Raw genomic sequence first — 27,404 nt, 5'->3', positions numbered from 1 at the left:
CGAGAGGCGGAGATTGCAGTGAGCTGAGATGGCGCCACTGCACTCCAGCCTGGGTGACAGAGCAAGATCCCGTCTCAAAATAATAATAATAATAATAAAATAAAGTAATGAACTGTCATCCCAGATTTTTTATCCAGTGAAAGCATCTATCAGGAATAAACATAAAACAAAGGCATTTGTGGATTAAGGGAAACTTTCACACTGAATAGTCAGCAAACCTGCTCTAAAATAATTACTAAAGGAAGTTCTTCAGACAGAAGGAAAATGACAATAGAAGGAAACATGAGTAACAGGAACAAAGGAAGAGTGACAGAAATGATGAGTATCTGAATAAAATATATTACTCTTCTCTTTAACTCTTTACATTGTGTTTGATGGTCAAAAGCAAAAAGTACCTAATGAGATTTTCAATGCATGCAGGTGTTACATATAGACAATAAAGATGTAAAAGAACTTACAAAATGGTAAGGGTACTGCATCCCGAAGAAAGTAATAAACTGGAAAGGAACTTACAAGATGGTAAGGGTACTACATCCCCAAGAAAGTAATAAAATACTAACTATAAGTAGATGTTAAAAAGTTAAATATGTATTTTGTAATCCATGGAGCAATCACTAAAAAAGCTATACAAAGAGATATCATTAAAATCATCATAAAATAACAGGCCATACTAAAAATGCTCAAATTAAATTAAAAAAAAAAAGTCAGAAGTAAAAAAAGAACACAACAACAAAAAAGAGAAACAAGCCAGATGTGATGGCTCACATCTATAATCTCAATACTTTGGGAGGCCACTTAAGCCAGGAGCTTGAGACCAGCCAGGACAAATAGGGAGACTCCATCTCTACAAAAGATTAAAAGTTAGCCAAGTATGGTGGTACACGCCTGTAGTTCCAGCTACTCGGAAGGCTGAGGTAGAAGGATTGCTTGAGCCCAGGAGGTCAAGGCTGCTGAAAGCCCTGATCATGCTACCGCACTGTCAGCCTGGGTGACAAGACGATACCCTGTCTCAAAAAAAAAATAAAAAAAGAAAAAGAAACAAAGAAAAAAGAAATAATGAAATGGTGGATCTAAATCCAAATTTATCAATAATTACAATAAATGCACATGGTCTAAAATACAATTAAAAGTCAGAGATTGTCATATTGGACTAAAAAGTATGACTCAATATAGTCTATTTATATGAAACTGACTTCAAATATATTTATATAGGGAGGTTAAAAGTAAAATACGAAAAAGTATAATGCAAACAAAAACTAGAAATCTAGAAGAGCAAACAATATTAGAAAAAAGGCAAAAGAAATGAACAGACATTTCACTATATGCAAATGGAAAGTAAGTACAAGCAAAAAAAAATTTTTTTTTTTGAGATAGAGTCAAGCACTGTTGCCCGGGCTGCAGTGCAATGGCATGATCTCGGCTCACTGCAACCTCTGCCTCCCGGGTTCAAGCAATTCTCCTGCCTCAGCCTCCCAGGTAGCTAGGATTACAGGTGCCCGCCACCATGTCCAGCTAATTTTTTGTATTTTTAGTAGAGACGGGGTTTCACTATGTTGGCCAGGCTAGTCTCGAACTCCCAACCTCGTGATCCGCCTGCCTCAGCCTCCCATAGTGCTGGGATTAAAGGCGTGAGCCACCCTGCCAGCAAAAATTTTCAACATAATTAGCCATCAAAGAAATGCAAATTACACCACAATGAGATGTTACAACATACCTATCAAGATGGTTAACACCTAAGAGTGACAAAACCTAATTCTGGTAAAACTGCAGAGAAACTATATTGCTTGTACACTGCTGGTGGAATATAAAACGATACAGCTGGCTGGGAGCAATGGCTCATGCCTATAATCCCAGCACTTTGGGAGGCCGAGGTGGGTGGATCACAAGGTCAGGAGATCAAGACCATCCTATCCTGGCTAACACGGTGAAACCCCATCTCTACTAAAAATGCAAAAAAATTAGCCAGGTGCGGTGGCAGGCTCCTGTAGTCCCAGGTACTCGGGAGGCTGAGGCAGGAGAATGGCACAAACCCGGGAGGTGGAGCTTGCAGTGAGCCGAGATCACGCCACTGCACTCCAGCCTAGGTGATAGAGCAAAACTCCGTCTCAAAAAATAAATTAATTAATTAATTTAATTTAACAAAATTAAAATAAAATGATATAGCCACTGGAAAACATTTTGGAAGTTCCCTTTAAAACTAAACATTGGGGCCGGCTGGGCGTGGTGGCTCATGCCTGTAATCCCAACACTTTGGGAGGCCGAGGCAGGCAGATCATGAGGTCAGGAGATCGAGATCATCCTGACGAACATGGTGAAACCCCGTCTCTATTAAAAGTACAAAAAAATTAAGCCAGGCGTGCTGGCGGGTGCCTGTAGTCCCAGCTACTGCGGAGGCTGAGGTAGGAGAATGAAGTGAACCCGGGAAGCAGAGCTTGCAGCGAGCTGAGATCGGGCCACTGCACTCTAGCCTGGGCGACAGAGCAAGACTCCATCTCAAAAACAAAACAAAACAAAAAAAAAAAAACTAAACATTGGGATACTACTCAGCAATAAACCTAAAACTGAAACTACTAATGATATACATAACAAGTTGGATCAATCACTATGGAATTATACTGAGTGAAAAAAGGCCAATCCCAACAAGTTACATGCTGTGTAACTCCATTTATATAACATTCCTGAAATGGCAAAATCATACAATTGAAGAACAGAATAGTGGTTGCTAGAGGGCAGGGACTAGGGGCAGGGGAATGACTGTGGTTACAAAAGGGCAACGTGAGAGATGCCTGTGGTAACAGAATTGTGCTGTATTTTGACCTTAGTTTTAGATACACAAAACTACATATGTGATAAAATCACATTTAAATATATACACACACACATAGTGTATGTAAAACTGAGGAAATCTGAATAATATCCGTGAGTTATATCAATGTTAATTTCCTGGTTGTGATATTATACTCTATTTTGTAAGATGTTACCATCAGGGGAAATTAGGTAAAAAGTTCACAGAATCTTGGCCGGGCATGGTTGTTCATGCCTGTAATCCCTGCACTTTGGGAGGCCAAGGCAGGTGGGTCACCTGAGGTCAGGAGTTCCAGACCAGCCTGGCCAACATGATGAAACCCCGTCTCTACTAAAGATACAAAACAAATTAGCTGGCCTTGCTGGCGTGTGCCTGTAATCCCAGCTACTCAGGAGGCTGAGGCAGGAGAATCACTTGAACCCAGGAGGTGGAGGTTACAGTGAGTTGAGCTCATGCCACAGCACTCCAGCCTGGGCAACAAGAGCAAAACACCAACCCCACCCCCCCCCCCCAAAAAAAAGAATCTCTTTGTATCACTCTTACAATTGCATGTGAATCTACAATTATCCCAAAATTTAAAAAAAAAAATTTTTTTTAAAGAGTGAAAAAGAAAACTAGAGTGAGTGGCTATATTATTATCAGAAAAAAGTAGACTTCAGAACAAAGCAAGTTACCAGAGTTAAAAAGAGACACAACAGGCCAGGCGCAGTGGCTCATGTCTGTAATCCCAGCACTTTGAGAGGCCAAGGTGGGCGGATCACCTGAGGTCAGGAGTTCAAGACTAGCCTGGCCAACATGGCGAAACTCCATCTCTACTAAAAATACAAAAAGTTTAGCCAGGCATGGTGGTGGGCACCTGTAATTCCAGCTACTCAGGAGGCTGAGGCAAGAGAATAGCTTGAACCAAGGAGGTGGAGGTTGCAGTGAGCTGAGATGCATGCCACTGCACTCCAGCCTGGGCAACAGAGCAGGACTCCGTCTCAAAATAAACAAAAAACAAAGAGATACAACATAATAATAAAATAACTGATTCACCAAGAAGATACAACAATTATGTATGTATATGCACCTAACAACAGAGCTTAAAATACATCAAACAGAACTGATTTTAAAAAATTTTTTTAATAATAGATAAATCTGACAGGGTGCAGTGGTTCACACCTATAATCCCAGCACTTTGGGAGGCCAAAGCAGGTGGATCACCTGAGGTCAGGAGTTTGAGACAAACCTGGCCAACATGGTGAATCATCATCTCTACTAAAATACAAAAAAATTAGCCGAGTGTGGTGGCACATGTCTGTAATCCCAGCTACTTGAGAGTCTGAGGCACAAGAATCACCTGAACCTGGGAGGCAGCTGTTGCAGTGAGCTGAGATCACACCACTGCACTCCAGCCTGGGTGCCAGAGTGAGACTCCGACTCAAAAGAAAACAAAAGAATAGATAAATCTGCAGTTATAATCATAGGCTTCAACACTATTCTCAGTAAGAGACAGAACTAGTTAACAGAAGACCAACAAGGATAGCCAAGCACTGAATGTCATGTTAACCAATTGAATCTAGTTGAACATTCCACCCAACACCACCAGCAAAATTCATATCCTTTTCAAGAGTAAATGGAACATACACCAAGAGAAATCATAGGGTGAGTCATTTGAAAAAAAATAAACAAACACCTCAACTAATTTTAAAAGACTGTGATCATACAATGCATGTTCTCAGGTTATAATTCAATTAAATTAGAAGTCAATAATAGGAAAATCTCCAAATATTTAGAAATTGAAAATCAATAGGTAAACTTCTAAAGTAGTTTCATCTATATGTGTTATATCTGAAATTGTGAAAATTATATGTAATTAAGTCTGTTGTATATTAAAAATCAGGAAAGAGTTAAGTCTGTGGAATTACTGAAGTCATTTGGAAATCAGAAGCTAGGCTGAGTTTGTGCCCACTGTGGTGCTGCCAATATTGGTGTGGGCATTAAGGAACCCTTTGAACCATATTCTACAACTGCAATCTCATACTAAATAAATGACTATTCCTTAACTAGTTGTTCATAAGTCACTTAAAAACTACAGTTTTTAATAGAGTCCCTTTCCCCTGTTTTCCTGTTAATCATCTTGCAATTTGTTAATAACAGTGATATGGTTTGGCTCTGTGTCCCCATCCAAATCTCATCTTGAATTGTAATCCCACCCACCCCATGTCCAGGGAGGGATGTGGTGGGAGGTAATTGGATCACGAGGGTAGGGGGACGGTTTCCCCAATGCTGTTCTTGTGATAGTGAGTGAGTTCTCACAAAAGCTGATAGCTTTTAAGTGTGGCACTTCCTCATACACTCACATGCTCTCTCTACGTATATATATATGTATGCATATGTGTATATGTATCTGTATATATGTGTGCTACAGATATATATCTCTCTCCTGCCACCATGTAACTTGTGTCTTGCTTCCCCTTCCCCTTCTACCACGACTGCGTTTCCTGAGGCCTCCACAGCCATGCAGAACTGTGAGTCAATTAAATGTCTTCTCTTTATAAATTACCCAGTCTCAGATAGTATCTTTATAAACGAACTAATACAAACAGCAATATTCATTTAAGAATTCAATGCTATAAAACCTAATTAATTCAATACTGAGATTCGACATGCCTTCATCCAATCCAGTTTGTCTAGCTTCCTCTTACCCTTAGATAAGTTTAGACATTCTATGATTAAAAGACTCTCCGTTTCTGAGACATGAACAACTTTTAGACACTTGAGACATACTAATCTCAAGAAATATAAGAGTTGACTTAATAAGGGCATAGGTCAGGATTGAGATATTCTTTTAAATGTATCCGACAAAAGAGAGGTTGGTTATGGTTTATTTTAATGTTTTAAGTGTGTATTGTATCAGTGTTTCTGAATTTTCTAATGTAAAATTCCACTCTCATCTCCAACAGGTAACAATGTAGTTATTTTAAAGGTAAAAGGAAAATATGCTAAAAACTAAATTGTGAGAGCATTATTAATATACATAAAGTATGCACTGTCACCATGATCTGCATTAACAACAACAAAAAAAAGTGTGTAACACCCATAGCCTCTATCCTCAACTGACATTCATTCAACAAATATTGACTGTCTATCAGGTGCCAGACATTACACAGTCATTGCTCTTGAGAAATACCCAGTTCAGTGGGGAAGACAGACATATAAACAACAATTACAATCTAATATGATATTTGCTATAACAAAGGGGCCACAGACAGAAGTATATTGACAAATGCTTCACAAAGAAGACTTTGTGAGAAGACTCAGAGCTAGGCTTCTGAGTGAGATGGACAGTGTCCGGGAGGGAGTGTGACAAGAGGAGGAGCCAAGAGAAGGATGAATCCATTCATACGGAATCAAACAGCATGATTTCTTAACAATAGAACTAGGGTACCTTAAACAGAATGAGGAGAGGTAAAATGAGAGAAGGGCTTAGAAAAGACAGTTGAGGAAGGGTCTTAAGACATCCTGGAGGATTTGAGACAGGGGAAAGATGTAATCAGAAATTTCTTCAAAACTCCTGTCTAGGCCGGGCACAGTGGCTCATGCCTGTAATCTCAGCACCTTGGGAGGCCAAGGCAGGTGGATCACTTGAGGTCAGGAGCTCAAGACTAGCCTGGCCAACATGGTGAAACCCCATCTTTACTAAAAATACAAAAATTAGCCAGGCATGGTGGCATGTGCCTGTTATCCCAGCTACTCGGGAGGCTGAGGCACGAGAATCACTTGAATCTGGGAGGCAGATGTTGCAGTGAGCTGAAATCGCACCACTGCACTCCAGCCTGAGTGATAGAGCAAGATTCCGTCTCAAAAAGAAAAAAATCTTGCCTATTGGCAGCATCTGTTGCAGTTCTCTAGCAAGTAATAAAAAGGGACTGAACCTTAAAACAATAGCCATAGAAATAGGAAAGACAAATTCTAGGGATATTTAGATTTAAAAGACTCTGTGATCCAATCAGCTGTGAGGAAGAGTCAAGGGTGGATCCCATCCTCCCACTTAGACAACACTTTAAAGGCAGGGAAGACAAGATTAAAAAGTTGGGTAAAAATAACAGATTCTCTTTGAACACGTTCATATTTAATGTGATATACCTCCTAGGCAGCTAGATGGAGACTTAAAGCAGTACTAAATTTTGGAAACAGCAACATGGATTTTAGGAGACCAAAAAGGCTGAAGGTAAAGGTATAGGAATCAGTGATTTATAAGAGTTGTTGAAGTTCCTGGGGATAAAGAAATCAAACAGAGAAAACATATTCTTATCATTCTTGTCATCTTATAAGAAATGCTTCATTGGCAAGGAGCACTGATTGGAAATTGGCTTAAAGTTTAACTATATGTAGTTTCCCTTATTTCAAAAAGTTTGTCCACAACTGTTCTAAAGTGATCATCATGAAAGCCAATAATTACGCAATGCTCTGCCATCAACGTTTAACCTCACTTCTGGAAGGGAGGATGAGAAACAGGCCTGCCTCCTGCCTGCTCCAGCCTGAAAAGGATTCCAACAACTGAAAAAACAGAGCCCAAGGACAGCAGGCTCTTCTCAGGTGAAGTTATCATCAAAACCACAAGCAATTCTCTCCTGTTTCCCACTCACATCCTCCTCCTTCCCCTGTGTTTTTCTGTGAATATATCTGCATGCCACAAATAGGCTACCAAGTCTTAGAGTAGGTGGTGCAAAGGTAAAATACAGTAAATTAGTTAAAAGGTAAATATGGCAAGGACAAATTCTATTGCTTTTTGATATCTCTGAGAAGGCAATGGAAGAGTTAGAACTAGCAAAGACGGTAGGAATTACAAGATCCAAGCAAATAGTTTCCTCTCTTTGGATTAGAGTTGGACATCCAATTGTATAAGTTTTAAGTGTGTAAAACTCCTGGCAGGAGGATTGAGGTGAAGAACGGGAAAGTACAGGAGGATTCCACCAAATTTTAGCTGCTCAGCAGACAAAATAATGTATGACAGGCATCTAGTCAGGGCTCTAGAAAAGTATTTGACCACTGCCAGAATCCAGAAAAACCAATGCTACCAAGCATCTAAAATGAAAAGTACCAGACCAGGCATGGTGGCTCACGCCTATAATTACAGCACTTTGGGAGGCCAAGGCGGGTGGATCATCTGAGGTCAGCAGTTCAAGACCCGCCTGGCCAACATGATGAAACCCTGTCTCCGCTAAAAATACAAAAATTAGCCGGGCATGGTGGCGACTGCTTCTAACTCCAGCTACTCAGAAGGCTGAGGCAGGGAGAATTGCTTGAACCCGGGAGGCGGAGATTGCAGTTACTGAGACTGCACCACTGCCCTCCAGCCTAGGCAACAGAGTGAAACTCTTTCTCAAAAAAAAAAAAAAAAAAATAAAAAAAACAAAAGCAGGAAGACCATTTGAGGTCAGGAGTTCAAGACCAGCCTGGCCAACACAGTGAAATCCCATCTCTACTAAAAGTACAACAATTACCCAGGCGTGGTGGTAGGCACCTGTAATCCCAGCTACTTGGGAGACTGAGGCAGGAGAATCGCTTGAACCCAGGAGGCAGAGGTTGCAGTGAGCTAAGAAGGCACCACTGCACTCCAGCCCAGGCCACAGAGCAAGATTCCGTCTCAATCAATCAGTAAAATGAAAAGTAGTAGCCTTCTTAGCAGAAACCTCTCATAGCAGAGTGTTGTAAAAGATACTGAGGAGTCAGGAAATGGGGGGAAAAAAACAGGGTCTGAGAGCTCCAAAGAGCTGAGGCTCACCTGAGCTTTTTGACTTCATTTCTGCATTAAGCAAAGAGCTCCCGCACTATACCACTGGCGTGTCAGGACTGACGTGCGTGGATGGAAAACGACACCTGGAGAGTTGCTCACTTCACCTAACATACAATTCTAAATAAAATGTTTCACTCTTCTGTGAGGTCTTTGATTATCACTAGCGAAATCTCTACAAATATAGAAACATGAACTGCTGCTGTCTGGTTCGGCCTGTCTTTCAGGGGCTGAAAAGTTGCTCTGGAAGCGGGGGCTTTCCTGACTTTGCCCTAAAGGTTTCTCAGACTGCTCTATAATAAAGATGATTGAAAAGCATATTATGTCAACAGATACCTCTTTGGAAGGAGGAAAACAGGAGGACAATACCTCATCCATCAGAAAGAGCCAGACATACCTATAGGGTATGCAAAGCAAGCCAAAAAAAACTTCTTTGTCTGTTTTTTTGCGGGGGGGGGGGCAGGGGGAATTTGAGACAGGGTCTTGCTCTGTGGCCCAGGCTGGACTGCAGTGGCATAATCACGGCTCACAGCAGGCTCAAGAGATCCTTCTACCTCAGCCTCCTAGTAGCTGAGACTATAGGTATGTGCTACCACATCTGACTTTTTTATTTTTTTTTAATTTTTGTAGAGGCAGGGTTTGACCATATTGCCCAGGCTGGTCTCAAACTCCTGAGCTCAAGCAATCTTCCAGAGTCAGCCTCCCAAAGGGCTAGGATTACAGGCATGAGCCACCGTACACCCAGTCTATATTATGTTTTGAAAAGGAAAAATAATTTAGTGTACATCTACTGAGAAAAGAAAAAAAAAAAATGTGCCAGCAACACCCAAGATGATGTCATATCAGCAGCTAGTTTCAGGTCAAATACAGTACAACAGGAAGCTTGGGACTGAAGACAAGCAGCACCCAGCCCCACTGGACCCGCCCCTAAACCAATCACCAGACTTGCTCCCAACCTACACATTCCACCGTGGATAGTGACAAGAACACTTTCCACTGTGGATAGTGAGACAGTAATTTGTATATTCAATTCTGCTATTTCAAAAGCTAGGCTGTGTATATACATGGAAATATCCGGTCTGTCAAGTATTCTATAGCTGAGAGGGTTCCATAAAATATCATCTAAGCACTTTCAAAATACAAAAAGTTAAATTCTTTTTAGCCACTCCATTTCTATCACTGCAGTCTCCAACCCTGCCAGGCTATGAAAACTGAGGCCAGTAATGACTTTACTCTGCCAGAACATTGAGTTGCAATCAAGGCAAGGATAATCAACTGCAAACAGAAGAAATCCATTAGAATCTAACATTGAAAAATTGGGGAATTGGGAATATTTGCTTTTAATGCTTACTCTTGGCCAAACCAATTAATACCTATGTCTATCCACAAAGCTCTTGTATAAGTTGTTGGGTGGAGGGAGGAAAATCACCATCACCATCATCACTACTGCCATTCATCATCACCACTGCCATCACCTCCGTCACCACCACCATCACTGCCACCATCACCATCACCATCATTACCACCACAACACCACTGCAATAAAAAGTATGCATTTCTGGCTGGGTGCGGTGGCTCATGCCTGTAATCCCAGCACTTTGGGAGGCTGAGGCGAGTGGATCACGAGGTCAGGAGATCGAGCCCATCCTGACTAACACGGTGAAACCCCGTCTCTACTAAAAATACAAAACATTAGCCAGGCATGGTGGCAGGCGCCTTGCAGTCCCAGCTACTAGAAAGGCTGAGACAGGAGAATCCTTTGAACCCGGGAAGCGGAGCTTGCAGTGAGCCGAGATCACGCCACTGCACTCCAGCCTGGACAACAGATCGAGACTCCGTCTCAAAACAAACAAACAAACAAAAAGTATGCATTTCTGCCCTCCAAAAGGCCACAGAAGCTTCCTTTCTTAGGAAATTGTACTGCTATATTTGCTGTTTTTCCTTTGCCCTCCTAAAGCTATCACCACATAATAAGCATCCTTTCAATAAAAGAAGAATAGGAAGAGGTCAAGATTGTTCAAGGATTCTAGGGCCCTGGTGATAGAAGACAGAGTGAATTTATGGCCCAAATGAAGTGTTTTTATCTTTGCATGGGAGAAAGATACTGTGACTAGTAGAGTGAGATACTAGAAAGAATGCAGCCTCTCTAACTCACTATCATTTGTAAATTCCCTTTCTGATTTCATAACAAATATCACTTTTCCTTCAGGGCCATTGGGAAAAAAAAAAAAAAAAAGAATCACAGTGATAACAAAGGTGCCATTATTTCTGGTCGCATTTTCCTGTTAATAATCACAGTTATAGTCAACTAATCCCTGGGTTCTCACATCACTAAATAAATATTACCTGATGGCAAATATTAGTATCCCCAACTTTGCATTCCAAAGATGTCAAGAAACCTATCGGAAAGTTCAAATCTCAGTAAACAAGGCCAAAGTCAAAAAAAAAAAATCCCCTATTTCCATTATTTCCTAGTTTCAACATAAATGTCTGTGTCTATGGCTCTCAATGGAATTTTCTACCAGGCACATCAGTGGTCATAGTGGCCATTATAATCCTATCCTACTTGACGTAATAAATTTGATTAGTAGAAGTTCATAAAAACAGAATCCTGGAAGGGATTCCTGGATCAGAGACTCTTAACCCAAGATTTGTTCATTATAGGAGGGCATGAACATCTTTTAAGTTACAGTTTCAAAATTTGTGTACATGCACAGTTTTCTCTGGAAAAATCCCAGAGCTTTCCTAAATTCTCTGGGACTCATACTGTTCTCTCCATTTAAGAATCACTGACAGCAAATTAGTCACTCTCAATTCTTACTGTACATCAGAAGAGTCTCTGAGGAACTTTCATTTAAAAACACACTTCCCCACCGGGCGCAGTGGCTCACACCTGTAATCCCAGCACTTTGGGAGGCCAAGGTGGGTGGATCACTAGGTCAGGAGTTCGAGGCCAGCCTGGCCAATATGGTGAAACACCGTCTCTACTAAAACTACAACAATTAGCCAGGCGTGGTGGTGGGCGCCTGCAGTTCCAGCTACTCGGGAGGCTGAGACAGGAGAATCACTTGAACCTGCGAGGCAGAGGTTGCAGTGAGCACAGATCGTGCCACTGCACTCCAGCCTGGGTCACAGAGCAAAACTCCGTCTCAAAAACAAAACAAAACAAACAAAAACAAAAACACACTTCCCAAGGCCAAGCCCTAAACTGACTAAATCACAATATTGGTAGACAGAGCTTAAGCACATGAAATTTTCTAAATAACTTTTTTTAAAAGGCTTTCGAGTGACTATTATACACACAGAGGGTTAAAAACACTGTGTAGCTTCAATTGATTAGTCTTTTTATTTTATATAATCACTGAACTTTATCATTGGAAGAGATCCTAGATATTGGAAAACTAGCGCACTTCTTTTACAAAAAGAACCAGATCTGTTAATTAACTCGCACAGGATCATATAGCTAATTAGAAACAGAACCAAAATATTCTGCTTTAAACATATTTTATAAAACTACATTCAAATTTTTATTTTTTAAAAATCATAAAATAGGGTTTACCAGCCTCTCTACTAAGTCCCCTAAAACTATCTCCTGAATTTCTTCTTTAACAGAAAAAGTTCACCATCTTTTGTAGTTCATATGCAAAAAGTAACCTACATCTGCATAAAATTATTTTAAATATCACAGATGAACCATATTTATAGAGATAAACCATCATGGGTAATAAATTATGATAAACATACAGTGAAGATTGGTTGACCCCTTTATCAACTGAGTGAGAAGTTCCTGATTATCAAAATTACGGCTCACCACAATTTTTTATACTTTACTTTCTAGCTGTTTTATTTTATTTTTAATTATCAAAGCAAAGAACAAGAGCATACTTGCCCCCAGAAAAGGGTGTAAATAGCCAAGGCATCTCATGTCCTTCAGGAAGGTATTTACATGTCCCAAACCAGGAAGGATAGGCCCTTTTAATGGTAGATCAAATGACATCTATTTATCCTAACCAAAGACCTTTAAAATCCAATTTGAGTTGAAGAAAGAGAAAGAAGGAGGTGACTTTTCCTTTGTTAAATTTCACAATAAATTTATATCCAGACTCAGCAAGTGCTTTTCAGTGGCTTCACAGTAGCTGAGATAATTATAATACTGACCTCTTGATGTATGAGTCCCCATTGAGAGAAGTCAGCTGAATCCCAAGGACAGCATTCCAAGGCTATGGAAAGAATTCTTTCAGGACACACCCACTGAATGACTTGGTGCAGGCAGGATTTCTCCCTACCCCACTGAAGGAGACAGAACAGAGGGGAGAGGAGAGGAGCAGGGTTCACTTCATTGACAGGGACCCAGGCAGATAAGTAGTAAAAATAGTTAACATTCAAATGCTTACAATATGCCAAGAACCACTCTAAAGATTCTGTATTTACAATCAACGTTTCAGCCCGTGGACGGCATATGCCTATGTTCGCTTAAGATTGTAACGGAGCTGTAAATTCCTATTGCCCAGTGATGTCTTGATGATCCTGACCTGTGTAAACCTAAGCTAATGTATATGTTTGTGTATCAGTTTTTAACCACAACAACAAAAAAGTTTAGAAAGTTAAAAAAAAAAAATCTGAAATGGAAAAAGCTTACAGATATAAGGAAAGAAAATGTTGTATAGCTGTACAATGTGTTTGTGTTTTAAGCTAAGTGTTTCTACAGAAGAGACACAAAATTTAAAAGTTTATAAAGTAAAAACAACACAGTAAGCTAAGGTTAATTTATTATTGAAAAAAAGGCACATAAATTTAGTATAGCTTCAGTGTTTCTAAAGTCTACAGTAGTGTAATGTCCTAGGCCTTCACAGTCACACACCACTCACTCACTGACTCACCCAGAGCAACTTCCAGTCCTGTAAGCTCCATATGTGCCCTAGACAGGTGTACCACTTTTTTGAGACAGAGTCTCACCCTGTCGCCCAGGCTAGAGTGCAATGGCGTGATCTCGGCTCACTGCAACCTCCGCCTCCCGGTTCAAATGATTCTTCTGCCTCAGCTTCCCAAGTAGTTGGGATTACAGGTGCCCACCACCATGCTCAGTTTTTGTATTTTTAGTAGAGATGAGGTTTCACCATGTTAGCCAGGCTGGTCTTAAACTCCTGACCTCGTGATCCACTCGCCTCAGCCTCTCAAAGTGCCGGGATTACAGGTGTGAGCCACTGTGCCTGGCCCCACTTTTTATCCTTTATGTCATATTTTTACTGTACCTTTTCTATGCTTAGATATGTTCAGATACACACATATCTAGCATTATGTCATAAATGCCTACAATATTTTGTACAGTAACGTGCTATAAGGTTTGTAGCCCAAGAGCAATAGGTTGCACCATCTAGCTTAGGTGTGTAGTAGGCTACACCATCTAGGTTTGTGTAAGTATACTCGATGATGTTTGCACAATGAAGAAATTATCCAGATTTCTCAGAACCTATCCCTGTTGTTAAGTCACTCATGACTGTACCACCTCCTGTGGATTACGAATTCTTGTTTGACCCCTCTTAAAGCCTAGGACAATGCCTTAAATAGAGCAGAAACTGAATAAGCATTTTTTTTTTTTTTTGAGATGGAGTCTCGCTCCATCACCCAGGCTGGAGTTCAGGGGCATGATCTCAGCTCACTACAACCTCCAACTCCCTGGTTCAAGCAGTTCTCCTGTCTTAGCCTCCTGAGTAGCTGGGATTACAGGCACACACCACCACGCCCAGCTAATTTTTGTATTTTTAGTAGAGACGAGGTTTCACCATGTCGGCCAGGATGGTGTTGATCTCCTGATCTTGTGATCCGCCTGCCTCAGCCTCCCAAAGTGCTGGGATTACAGGCGTGAGCCACCGTGCCCAGCCTGAATAAGCATTTGATTGAAGTGGAAAAGAAAAAATTCTAGAACATTAGTTCCAAAAAGCATAAGGATTTCCTGCAGTTAACAGTACTTCACATAAGCACTGAGTAATGCCATACTCTAGTTTTGTGATCATTTCTCTTTCCATATCTTTACCTCTGATGGAGGCAGAGTGCCTAGTCCTGGGCATGGATATATATGTTATTTGTGGAGCAAATCAGTGAAGAGAGAGGAAATCATCTTCAAGGAAACTACACATGTTTATATTTATCCTTTGTGTTTCCTCCTACTAAAGTGTTAGTATCACGAAGACAGGAAGTTGTTATCTGTTTGTTCACTATTACCCACAACGCTTAGGCAAAAAAGGAATAGTCAATAAATACTTATTGCATTTATGTTATTGAAGGAATAAAATGCTAAGTCAGAACACTGTAATCCCAGTACTTTGGAGGCCTAGGCGGGCAAATCACTTGAGGCCAGGAGTTCGAGACCAGCCTGACCAACAGAGCAAAATCCTGTCTCTACTAAAAATACAAAAAATTAACCAGGCCTGGTCGCACGTCTGTAATCCCAGCTACTTGGGAGGCTGAGGCATGAGAATTGTTTGAACCTAGGAGGCAGAGGTGGCAGTTAGTTGAGATTGTGCCACTGTACTCCAGCCTGGGTGACAGAGTGAGAGTCCCTCTCAAACAAAAAAAAAAAAAGCTAAGTTAAAACAGAGTTCTGTGCTAGGTCCTAGAGATGGAAGGAGAATAATGCATCATCCTATACAGTAGAATATAACTCAATCCCAGCATTGCTAAATGTTGATGTGATTAACACTGTGAAGGATAGCTTTTCTGATAGAACTTACTTTCATATAGGTGATAGTAACACTACAGAAGCACAGTCAGGCCGAGCACAGAGGTTCACGCCTGTAATCCCAGCACTTTGGGAGACCAAGGCAGGCAGATCATGAGGTCCGGAGTTCAAGAACCGCCTGACCAACACTGTAAAATCCCATCTCTACCAAGAAATATAAAAATTAGCCGCACACGGTGGCACGTGCTTGCAATCCCTGCTACTCGGGAGGCTGAGGCAAGAGAATCACTTGAGCCCAAGAGACAGAGACTGCTGCGAGCCAAGACCCAGCCACTGCACTCCAGCCTGGGCAACAGAGCAAGATTGTCTCAAAAAAAAAAAAAAAAAAAAGCACAATCATATGTATTCTTTAGTGAATGCTCTCTGAATCCTATGATGCCAACATAAGTCGCCGGGAAGAGGGACCCCTTCGCTGTAATGCCCCTTCCCACAATGAGGACCAAAGTCAAAGTCACGTGCCCATCAGAAACCCAAAGTCCTTTTCTGCATCATGTGCCAAGTACCACGGCCCCAGTGCTCCCTATCCCAACTACCCACGCTTATTTGTAAGGCCTGTGCAAAAGTTCCTTCCACACACTCCAAGGGAGACAATCCTCAATATAGAATTCCGAGACCCACAGGGTGAAGGGTGAATCCAGTGTGTATCCAGAATTGGTGGGTTCTTGGTCTCACTGACTTCAAGAATTAAGCCACGGACCCTCAGAGTGAGCATTACAGTTTTTAAACATGGGGTGTCTGGAACTTGTTCCTTCAAAAGTTCACTTGTGTCTGGAGCGTCTTCTGGTGGGTTCGTGCTCTCGCTATAAAGAGTGAACCTGCAAATCTTTGTGGTGAGTGTTACAGATCTTAAAAGCAATGCATCTGGAGTTCTTGGTTTCTCCCAGTAAGTTCGTGGTCTCGCTAGCTTCAGGAGTGAGACTGCAGACCTTCACGGTATTACAGCTCATAAAAGCACCGTGCACCCAAACAGCTATGAACCCAAGAAGTAAACAGCAGCAAGATTTACTGCAAACTGCCAAGGACCGTGGACCACAACCCGAGCAGGTTGCCGTTAGTGAGCTCAGGAAGCCTGCTTTTATTCCCTTGTCTGGCCCCACCCACATTCTGCTGATTGGTCCATTTTACAGAGAGCTGATTGGTCCGTTTTGACAGAGTGCTGATTGGGACGCTTACAATCCTTGAGCAAGGCACAGAGTCACAGAGTGCTAGTCCTCCAAGTCTCCACTAGGTTAGCTAGATACGGAGTGCTGATTGGTGCACATAGGATCCTCCAGCTAGATATAAAAGTTCTCCAAGTCCCCATCCAGTTCAGGAGCCCAGCTGGCTTCACCCAGTGGATCCTGCACCAGGGCTGAGGCAGAGCTGCCCGCCATTTCCGAGTTCCGCCTGCACTCTTCAGCCCTTGGGTTGTCCATGGGATGGGGAGCCACGGACCAGCGGATGGCACCCGTCGGGGAGGCTCAGGCCGCGCGGGAGCCTACCGCAGGAGGAGGAGCTCAGACACCTCTGGCTGCAGGTTCTGAGCCCTGCCCCGCCGGAAGGTAGCCAAACCCGGCGAGATTTTAAGTGCAGCGCCGGCAGGCCGGCACCGCTGGGGGACCCGGCACAACCGCCGCAGCTGTTGGCCCGGGTGATAAGCCCCTCACTGCCCTGGGCTGGCGGTGCCGGCCGGCCGCTCCGTGTGCGGGGCCAGCCAAGCCCACGTGCGCCCGCGCACGCCGTAACTCACACTGGCCCGCGAGCGCAGCACGCAGCCCGGGTTCCCGCCCGCGCCTCTCCCTCCACACCTCCCGGCAAGCAGAGGGAGGGGGCTCTGGCCTCAGCCAGCCCAGAGAGTGGCTCCCACGGTAAGCGCAGCCAGTGGACGCCAGTGGACGCTGAGGCCGAGGAGGCGCTGAGAGTGAGGGCTGCTAGCACTTTGTCACCTGTCACAGTGGACATACAGAACATGCTGTCCACAAGCATGACGACTAGATTCCTGCTCCCACTCACACTGTCTGGTCAGGCGTGGAAGTTGGCTAAGAATCTGAAAACTCAAAATTCAAACCTGCCCTTCAAGATGGTTATAAAGGTGTATTTGTCAGAACAGAAAAATTTCCAAACATGTTTTGACATTTTTGTTTGATTTATAACTTCTAAATATTTACATACAGAGTATGTGGTCCTGCATTCACATTCTAGCCCCGGGCACCACAAATGTTAGGGGCAGGACTGCCCATCGGAGAAACTAAGGCTCAGGGCAGCTGACTTGCCTGAGGGCACAGGGCTAGGAGCTGGAAGAGCTAGAACCCAAACCCAGTTCTTCACAATCCAAGCGTCATTACATAGGGTGAACCCCTCCCTCACTTTAACCACTTCAGAGCACTTGTGTGTGTGCTTCCCCGCCGTGATTACAGAAATCCTGGAGGATCCCAAGAGGTGAGGCCATGGAACCAGGAACAGCCCATCCTCTCTCCTTGCACCCTGTGTTTTCTCCTCAATACCACAGCAGCCAAATGTGATCCTAGGTGATCCTAAGCCCAGATGGTCGCTGTGCAAGTGCACACCTGTACATCCCCATAGTGTGGAGAGAATCTATGCTAGAAGTAAACAAGCAGCGGCACATGCCTCAGGAACCGCACAAGACGAAGCCTGAGGCTTCTGAACACACATCTTTTTACAGCTCTAAACCCAGAAGTGCATTAGTGTTCTTGCAAAACAGGCTGTGCGGCAGTTTTAAAAGCCCAGCTATAATACCTTCATAAGACCTGTACTTACAGGGACCCTTTCATCCAGGAAATTCAAAGTACTTTACAAGCTCAGAGTCATTCATCCAAACACTCCAGGGAAGTATGCAGGTGGCCTAGGTTAGACTCATTGACGAAGAAACTGAGGCAACCTGACAGCCTTAAGTACCAGTCTTTAAAACGGTCTTTGCTTCTTGAAAATGAGTAGCTTTAAACATGCACAAAAAATATGCCACTGATAGAGGAGGAAAAAGAGATTTGCACTATTTTTGTAGATATTAAATTGAATGTAACAAAATTAAATACTATAGTCATAGAAATCTATGCCTTGGTGTAGCTTTCCAAATGAGCCATGAAAATTTATGCTCTGTCCACTACCAATGGCTTGTTAAATTTGAGATACTATCGCCTTTCAAAATGCAAATTCCATAATCACAAATTTTAAGACAGAAATTTCATTTTTTTCCCCCCCAAATGGAATCCGGCTTTTACACCTTTAGCCAGAAAGCACTTAGCAAAGGTGATTAGCATATTCTCTCTGGACTAGATGGAATCAATATCAAGCCAGGGAGATTAGCTTCATTTGATTTTTAGTGGGAGGTAAATGGCCCCGGGGAAGTATGTCTGAGAGGAGTGGAGGAAGAGTCCTTTCATAAATAAGGGAGGTTAGGAGTTCAGGAAGAACAGAACATATAAAGTAGCCATTTTTGTTATCTTAATATAATCCAAATAAATGTTTGGACTGAATACATATATTTGAAAGTTATATTCATAGAAATAACCAACATTCAGTGAGTTATCATTTTGTTCTAACCACTGTACTTCCTGCTTATAAATAACCCATTTTATAGGCAAAACAAACAAAAAAGCCTCAGAAAAATTAATAGATCCATCTCAAAACAGTTTACCATGGAGTTAGAAAAATATTCGCTCATGTATTCAATAAGGCAACTACATAGAATCTGAAATATGAAAATATATATAAATTTCTCCCTGGGAGTTCATACTCTAGTAGAGAAATATGCAGGTAAAACAATTTTCCAAAAGGCATGTTCAAGGCACCATGGCAATGCAGTGGCAGCAGAATTAACTGAGGGTCTAGGGCAAGGAATATGAAGGATTTTGCAGACAGGATGTCCATTTCAACAGGCAGATCAAAGGAGAAAGGAATTCTAGACTGATGACAATGGCTTATGTGAATGCATGAAGACATAAGAGAACCTAATCTAGGTCTCTGGGGTCATCTGGCATGACTAGAGAGAATGAGGATGCATAAGAACAGGTACTAAAAGTTAATCCTGGGCTGGATAAGTGTGCATAGGTAGGAAATTAGATATTAAGAATTAATTATTCAGCCGGTGCAGTGGCTCACGCCTGTAACCCTAGCACTTTGGGAGGCCCAGGCAGGCGAATCACCTGAGGTTGGGAGTTCGAGACCACCCTGACCAAAATGGAGAAAACCCGTCTCTACTAAAAATACAAAGTTAGCTGGGTGCAGTGGCACATGCCTGTAATCTCAGCTACTCGGGAGGCTGAGAGGGAGAATCGCTTGAACCCGGGAGGTGGAGATTGCAGTGAGCTGAGATCACGCCATTGCACTTCAGCCTGGGCAACAAGAGCAAAACTCTATCTCAAAAAAAAAAAAAAAAAAAAGAATTAATTACTTTTGCAATTGTGTATATCTTATCCGCCCAACAAGCTATGTCTCCTTGATGGGAAAAAAATCTCCCCTTGGACTGTAGTAGAACAGTTTACGCCTAAAATGGTTTAATCTAAATCTCTGATTGCTATTACTTCTTCATCACCATCATCAGAGCTAGCACTTAGACAATGGCTACAGGCATCACTATTAGCTCTTTATGTATAATAACCTATTTAAATCTTGAAAGAGCCCAGTGAGGTAAACTGTATTACCAGCACCATTCTACAGAGGAGCTGAGGCACAGGAATGTGCCTAGAACACACATCTGCCAAATCACACTGTATGGAATTTATGTCCCAAAACACACACAAAACTGAAGTGCAAAATTATGTTACAGAATTTTCTGACTCCTTAATTATCAATTCTCTTCCCTCCCATCCCACACACTCCCATAGTCATAAGCAAATGTCATAGACTTGCCAGGAGATGACTAATAAGCTCACCAACACTTCTTCTCAGCCATCACACAGTATCTGCCACTTTCCTCCTCTCCTGTTCGGTCCCATCCAGTGATATCCGCCAATGAGAACCAGTGTCAAAAGTGCTAATGGTCAAGGTATTAATTTAGCTGCTGAGCTCCCAATGAGGTCACTTCCCAAGGCTGCACAAGCCACTTTCTCTGCTACTGCCAACCCTATCCCTGATGTAGTTACTGATGCCACTTAACATACTCAATGTGGCACACAGATTTTGGTAAATCAGTTATCTGGAGATTTTGCTTTCACTTTTAACACAGCCCAGTCTCCCTATGTTTCCAACATGATTCTGTTCCATTGGAAAGTAATCCAAGTGATTGGCAGCATGCTTCCCTTGGAATCCTCTTTCCATCTATTAACACATTTTTCAACTTTGGTTTACATAAACATCCCTCCATTCGATTGTGAGCTCCTTTGGGCAAGCCTTAAAGAGGTACATAAACTTTCATAAACTCAAATTGCTAGTAGGCATTCAGCTTGTTGAATGAATGAGTCAAGCATTAATGTTCTAACTCCACTGTAAGCTCTTTGAGACTGTACAAGCTTCTATTCACTTTTCTGTTTCTCAGTTTCTTTTGTTTTTTTGTTTGTTTGTTTGTTTGTTTTTTGAGACGGACTCTTGCTCTGTCGCCCAGGCTGGAGTGCAGTGGTGCGATCTCGGCTCACTGCAAGCTCCACTCCCCGGGTTCAAGCCATTCTCCTGCCTCAGCCTCCCGAGTGGCTGGGACTACAGGCGCCCACCACCACGCCCGGCTAATTTTTTTATTTTTAGTAGAGATGGGGTTTCACCGTGTTAGCCAGGATGGTCTCGATCTCCTGACCTCGTGATCTGCCTGCCTTAGCCTCCCAAAGTGCTGGGATTACAGGTGTGAGCCACCACGCCCGGCCTGTTTCTCAGTTTCTTGTTTGTAAAATGAATTAATAAGAGCATGAGCTTCAAAGGGTTTCTGTGAAGATCTGTAAAGCAGTTAAAATGGTACACAGCCTACAATAAGCATCTAATAAATGTTAGTCACCATCTATATCTATATACTTAAAAGCTACTTATTGTTTTGTATAAGATGTGAACAAAAGTTCTCTGAAAAGGAATTTGGAGGAAAGAGACTTTATTTCAGTGAACTGGAGAAATTTGGTTTAAAAGGAAGGTGCATTCCAGAGAACAGAAAGAGGATTTGGGTTTTATAGCAAATGTTCCCATCCAGGTTTCCAATCGAGTCTGTTAATTCAAAGATCTGAAACTTGTTTAGTTTCTATTGGTTGACACAAGTGAGTGCTGCTGATTGGTTGATACAGCTGAGCCCTGATTGGTCAATATAGCTGAGCTTTGATTAGTTGCTTCAGATGAGCTCTCAAAGTCCCAAAGTTAAAAAGATGTGGGGTTTTCCAGGGTTTTGGTGAACTCAGAGTATGTGTGGGGCCTCAAGTCAGCAAATGGCTGCTTGACTCTATGTTAAATCTAGGCCCACTTTAGCCACTTGGGATCCATCTTGAAAAATTGGCTTTTTCAGGTTCTCGTTTTTTCACAGACATAACCAGTGTCTATTTGTGCTTTGGATATTTCTGTTCAATTCAACTGTCTTCCTATAGAACGAGGACTTTCCCAGAGGTACTTCAGACAGTCATGAAAACAAACTCCTGGAGACCAAAACACCAGACCTCCAGACGTGTCCAGACTGATCTGAATTCAAGAGTATGAGTGAGCAAAGATAAGGCCAAAGGCATAATACCAGGTACAACCAAAGGCACATTTTCCACGTGAACTTAAAACGATCAACTTGGCCGGGCGCGGTGGCTCAAGCCTGTAATCCCAGCACTTTGGGAGGCCAAGACGGGCGGATCACGAGGTCAGGAGATTGAAATCATCCTGGCTAACACGGTGAAACCCCGTCTCTACTAAAAAATACGAAAAACTAGCCGGGCGAGGTGGCGGGTGCCTGTAGTCCCAGCTACTCGGGAGGCTGAGACAGGAGAATGGCATAAACCCGGGAGGCGGAGCTTGCAGTGAGCTGAGATCCGGCCACTGCACTCCAGCCTGGGCGACAGAGCGAGACTCCGTCTCAAAAAAAAAAAATCAACTAAAAAGAGAAGACATGCCTATGGCCATGGATGGGCTATGCTTCTGGGTGGCAATACACAGCATACAACCGACCCAAGTGCCATTCCTACCTACCTGATAAATGGCTGTCAAGAATTATGGCAGTGGGCTGCTCTGCATTTTGGTTGACACACCAACATAAATCCGACTAATATTAGACTGTGTGACCTCACCCTAGGACCCAAGCCAGAGGTTTCACTTGAGATCTCGGAAGTTATCAGATCTGGAAAGTGTTTCAGTTGCTTTCTCTTTTAGTCCATTTTAAGCAAAACAAAAGGCAGCACGGACCCAAAGAGGCAAGAAGGTAAAACCAGAAATTGTCTATACTCCATTACCCCATATTACCTGATGATGAATAAATATTCATTGTTCCACGGTTTCCATAAAAAGTAAACACCTATTTAAAAAGACCTGATTTTCGTCATGCCTTTAATCTCTTCCTTTTCGCTTATATCAGAGAGAGAATATTCATGCTTCCTGACCAAAAGATATGCCTCTAATACAACCTTAGACAAACTCTGACCCAAACCCTGATTCGGTGTTCTTTTTTTTTTAAATTGAGACAGAGTCTCACTCTGTCGCCCAGGCTGGAGTGCAATGGCTCGATCTCGGCTCACCACAATCTCTGCCTCCCAAGTTCAAGCGATTCTCCTGCCTCAGCCTCCCAAGTAGCTGGGTTTACAGGCATGTGCCATCACACCCAGCTAATTTTTTTATTTTTAGTAGAGACGGGGTTTTGCCATGTTAGCCAGGCTGGTCTCAAACTCTTGACCTCAGGTGATCCGCCCACCTCAGCCTCCCCAAAGTGCTGGGATTACAGGCGCCACCCACCCGGCCATTATATTCTTTTGCTTTCACTCCTCAGTCAGTCCACTGCAATCCCTTAACCAAGACTCAGCCCGGAACATACCACTGCACTCCTCCCAGTAGGCCTTAGTGGAAAAGCTGAAATTACACTGACGTTAGAGGTGCCGTCCTGATATTTGTTGGCTGAATGATCTCAGTTGAATTTCTTCACCTCTCCAGGCCTCAGTTTCTACATCTATAACCGGAAGTTGATCTCTGCAGCCTCCTTACCACCCAAATTCTCACAAGGGTCATTAGCCCATAGGTTTCCAGGTGTGCGGTGAAGCACAGAATGCTGAGAATCCACACCCCACTCTTAGCATATGGATGAAGAAGTTCTAAGGAAGCACATGTGTTGGAGGGCAGGGGGAGCTGCCTGGGTAAAAAATACCAAGACAACTGAATATGGGAGAAAAACACTTCTCTCGTCCCCAACTGAAATTGAAAATTGTTTGAATGTGTGCAAGCACAAAGAATAGCTGTCAGGGAGCCCAGTGGTGTGAAGAAAATCTGAAATCATCCTCTCTATCAGTACAGAGCATCTTTGTATCCTTGTATCTGCTGTAACTGGAAATGGAGAATTAGGCAGATGGAGTGTTTTTAAGGGATTGGACAATTTATTAGGTGCTATAAAACATAAGCAATCAATAAATAATATTTCAATTGATTTCAACATCTTTCCACTGGTTCTCTTTGGGAAATTTCAAGCTGACGCCAAAATGTTCCACTCTGCTCTCTGCTGCTCATTTAGTGAATTCCCATGTGTCAATACACAAATTTAGAAGCTCAGAACAGCAGAGGCCACCAATATGGCTGCCCAGCATTGAAGAATGTAATCACTCAATGTTTCAGGATCTACCTGTCAAACACTGACAGCTCACAATCAATCTAAGAAGTTACTTTGTAAAACTGACTCTTTTTCTCCCTTGATTTTGAGACCTAGAAGTCTGTATTGCTTGACTTTCCTGGAAAATTTTGAGATTCACACTTCACTTTCAACTTTGTGGATTGAGCTTTGTCTTTTAAAGACAATAGTGAATGGTTTTGTACTGGCTATTAAGTCTGCTTTTAAGAGTAGTTTAGGTATTCTTTGCAAAGAGGCGTCTGTTATTTCCATCATGTTATTTTATTTTCAATTTTTCCTTTTTCCCTTCCATTTTAAATCCCCCCTCGGTGGTGTGCCTAAGTGCTCAGGTAATACACATACAAATGCTTCAACAGACAGATGGGTAAGTACCATCTCATGGTGCCCATACTTCTTAGTGAAAAAAGTACCCAAAACAGTGTGCAGTAATTCCATCCCCTCAAGTGCTATAATAATCCCTGCAGATGGTAGTTCTGCAACTAAAACTGCAGCACAATGGATATATAAATTAGGGCTACCAATAATGCTTGACAATACAATGAAGTAAGTATTCTAATATTCCCATTTCTACTACACACATTACATAAAACCAGAAAAATTACTTTTAAGACAAGTAGCAAAATAAAACTTGCTAAAACGTTTTGCAAAGTCAGTGCTACATTCTCATCTTTTCCATACGCGATTTTCATATAACTGAGTGTATACTCCAAACAGAAAATTTTCTTAAGCTGTAGATCTCATCAGCTTTGTAGGTTAGTCTCTATGAGCACAGGATACCTGAAAGCTGGTTAATGAATAATATTTCAGAAATCTTTACTAACATGCTAATCACAATTGGATAGCTCTCATTTTATTCTTTTTTTTTTTTTTTTTTTTTTTTTTTTTTTTTGAGACAGAGTCTCGCTCTGTCGCCCAGGCTGGAGTGCAGTGGCGCGATCTCGGCTCACTGCAAGCTCCGCCTCCCGGGCTTACGCCATTCTCCTGCCTCAGCCTCCCGAGTAGCTGGGACCACAGGCGCCCGCCACCTCGCCCGGCTAGTTTTTTGTATTTTTTAGTAGAGACGGGGTTTCACCGTGTTCACCAGGATGGTCTCGATCTCCTGACCTCGTGATCCACCCGTCTCGGCCTCCCAAAGTGCTGGGATTACAGGCTTGAGCCACCGCGCCCGGCCCATTTTATTCTTTAAAAAAAAATAAGTATTATTATTATCCTCATCTTCTAGCTGAGGAAATTAAAGCAGAAAGAGGTTAAATGATTTAGTTAAGGTCACATCACTAGTGGCGACAGAACTGGGATTTAAACCTGGGAATTCGGCTCCCAAGCACTTAGCTACTATATAACATTGCCCTGGTAGTAGTACTAGAGTCCTTAATTTCACAGGGGTAGGGGAGGAGACTCATATATTTGCCTTAGAAAACATCTCATTATAATGCCAGACCAACACAGATCCAGTCCAGTGAGATTTGCCTACAGAAATACCTAGAGGACCTGGACCTAAACTTTTAGATTCCTTTGCCTATGGGATATACTTCCAGCACAAAGTCCAGAAGCAAGGCCAGGACCCCTGTGAATTACGAGGATCAGTGGGAGCCCATGGCTGTCTGCCTCCTTGTTTACCTGCTTTTAGTTATCCGGAGATATTGTGTCTCCTGAACTGTGCACATACGAAAAAATGTCAAGGTCATCAATATTTACCTCTCATGAACCCAAAGGTCCCATTAAAAGGGTACCAGTTATTTATGGGAATGTTTTAGTCACCTGGCACAGATGGGAGAGGAGGAAGAGCTTGGAACTATTCACATTTTATCGTAATCTCTAATATGAGAAGTCTACTGCCACCACCAAAGTCAAAGCTGAAATTAATATTTGTAACATAAAAGTATCATGGGTGCTACTCAGTTTTCATGAATCTAATGTCACCAACAATAACAAGTCGGAAGATCCCGTCACATTTGGCGCAACAGGAAAGCTCTGCACAGCATGCAATTCCGAAGTGATGATGATACACTAAATGCCAGATACAGCATTCAGATTCTTGTCCTTTTTTTACTTTTTCAAGTATGAAGTTCTTGTTCTTTGTTACTTTTTTTAAGTATGAACACAGGCTAGTCGTTTTGTGTACATTCCACCCCACCCTAAAAATGTTGCTGTATTTATCATTACACTTCTTCTTTTTTTTTTTTTTTTTTTTTTTTTTGAGACAGTGTCTCACTTTGTCACCCAGACTGGAGTGCAATCTTGGCTCACTGCAGCCTCGACCTCCCAAGCTCAAGTGATCCTCCCACCTCACCCTACAGAGAACCTGGAACCACAGGCACGCATCACCACATCCAACTAATTTTTTTATTATTTGCAGAGGCGAGGTCTCATTAGGCTGCACAGGCTGGTCTCAAACTCCTGGGCTCAAGTGATCCACCTGCCTCAGCATCCCAGAGTGCTAGGATTACAAGTGTGAGACACCACTGCACCCAGCCAACACTCCTAATTCTTTTTTTTTTTTTTTTTTTTTTTGAGGCAGAGTCTTGCTGTGTCACCCAGACTGGAGTGCGGTGGTGCAATCTCAGCTCACTGCAACCTCTGCCTCCTGGGTTCAAGTGATTCTCCTACTTCAGCCTTCCAAGTAACTGGGACTACATGTGCACGCCACCACGCCCAGCTAACTTTTGTATTTTTAGTAAAGACAGAGTTTCACCATGTTGGCCAGGATGGTCTCGATCTCTTGACCTCTTGATCCACCCGCCTCGGCCATCCAAAGTGCTGGGATTATAGGCATTGAGCCACTGCCCCCAGCCCACTCCCAATTCTTGATAATTCTTTAACTTTGTAAAAAGAAACTGAGTTCTACAAATAGGCCACTAAGTTTCTCTGATGTCTCAATATAAGAATATCAACAGCAGAAAGCATGGAGGAAAGATGTATAAAATTTAGCAGGGTGTCTGCATGATGTAACCAGGACTGACATACTAACATTTTTAATGACAATCTCCACTGGATGTAGTGGCTCACATTTGCCAGCCATGGTGTCTCACTCCTGTAATCCCAGCACTTTGGGAGGCTGAGGTGGGTAGATCACCTGAAGTCAGGAGTTCGAGACCAGCCTGGCCAACATAGTAAAACCCCATCTCTACTAAAAATACAAAAATTAGCCAGGCATGGTGGCGGGCGCCTATAATCCCAGCTACTTGGGAAGCTGAGGCAGGAGAATCAGTTGAACCCAGGGGGTGGGGTGGCAGAGGTTGCCGTGAGCCGAGATCATGCCACTGCACTCCAGCCCAGGTAACAACAGCGAAACTCCGTCTCAAACAAAAAAACGAAAGAAAGAAAGAAAGAAAGAAAGGGAGAGAAGGAGGGAGAGAAGGAGGGAGGGAGG

At 42.5% G+C, this 27,404-nt stretch overlaps 1 long non-coding RNA gene across 1 annotated transcript in view; it reads right to left on the bottom strand.

The window, feature by feature from the left end:
- Positions 1-27,404, bottom strand: part of LOC112622983 — a 99,382-nt gene that overhangs the window by 43,784 nt on the left and 28,194 nt on the right. The gene's annotated exons all lie outside the window — the stretch shown is intronic.

Source organism: Theropithecus gelada, chromosome 4 (genome assembly GCF_003255815.1).
Source record: "Theropithecus gelada isolate Dixy chromosome 4, Tgel_1.0, whole genome shotgun sequence".
NCBI classification, from domain to species: domain Eukaryota; kingdom Metazoa; phylum Chordata; class Mammalia; order Primates; family Cercopithecidae; genus Theropithecus; species Theropithecus gelada.
Note: the sequence above shows the minus strand (reverse complement) of the source record. Positions and strands in the feature narration are given on the sequence as shown.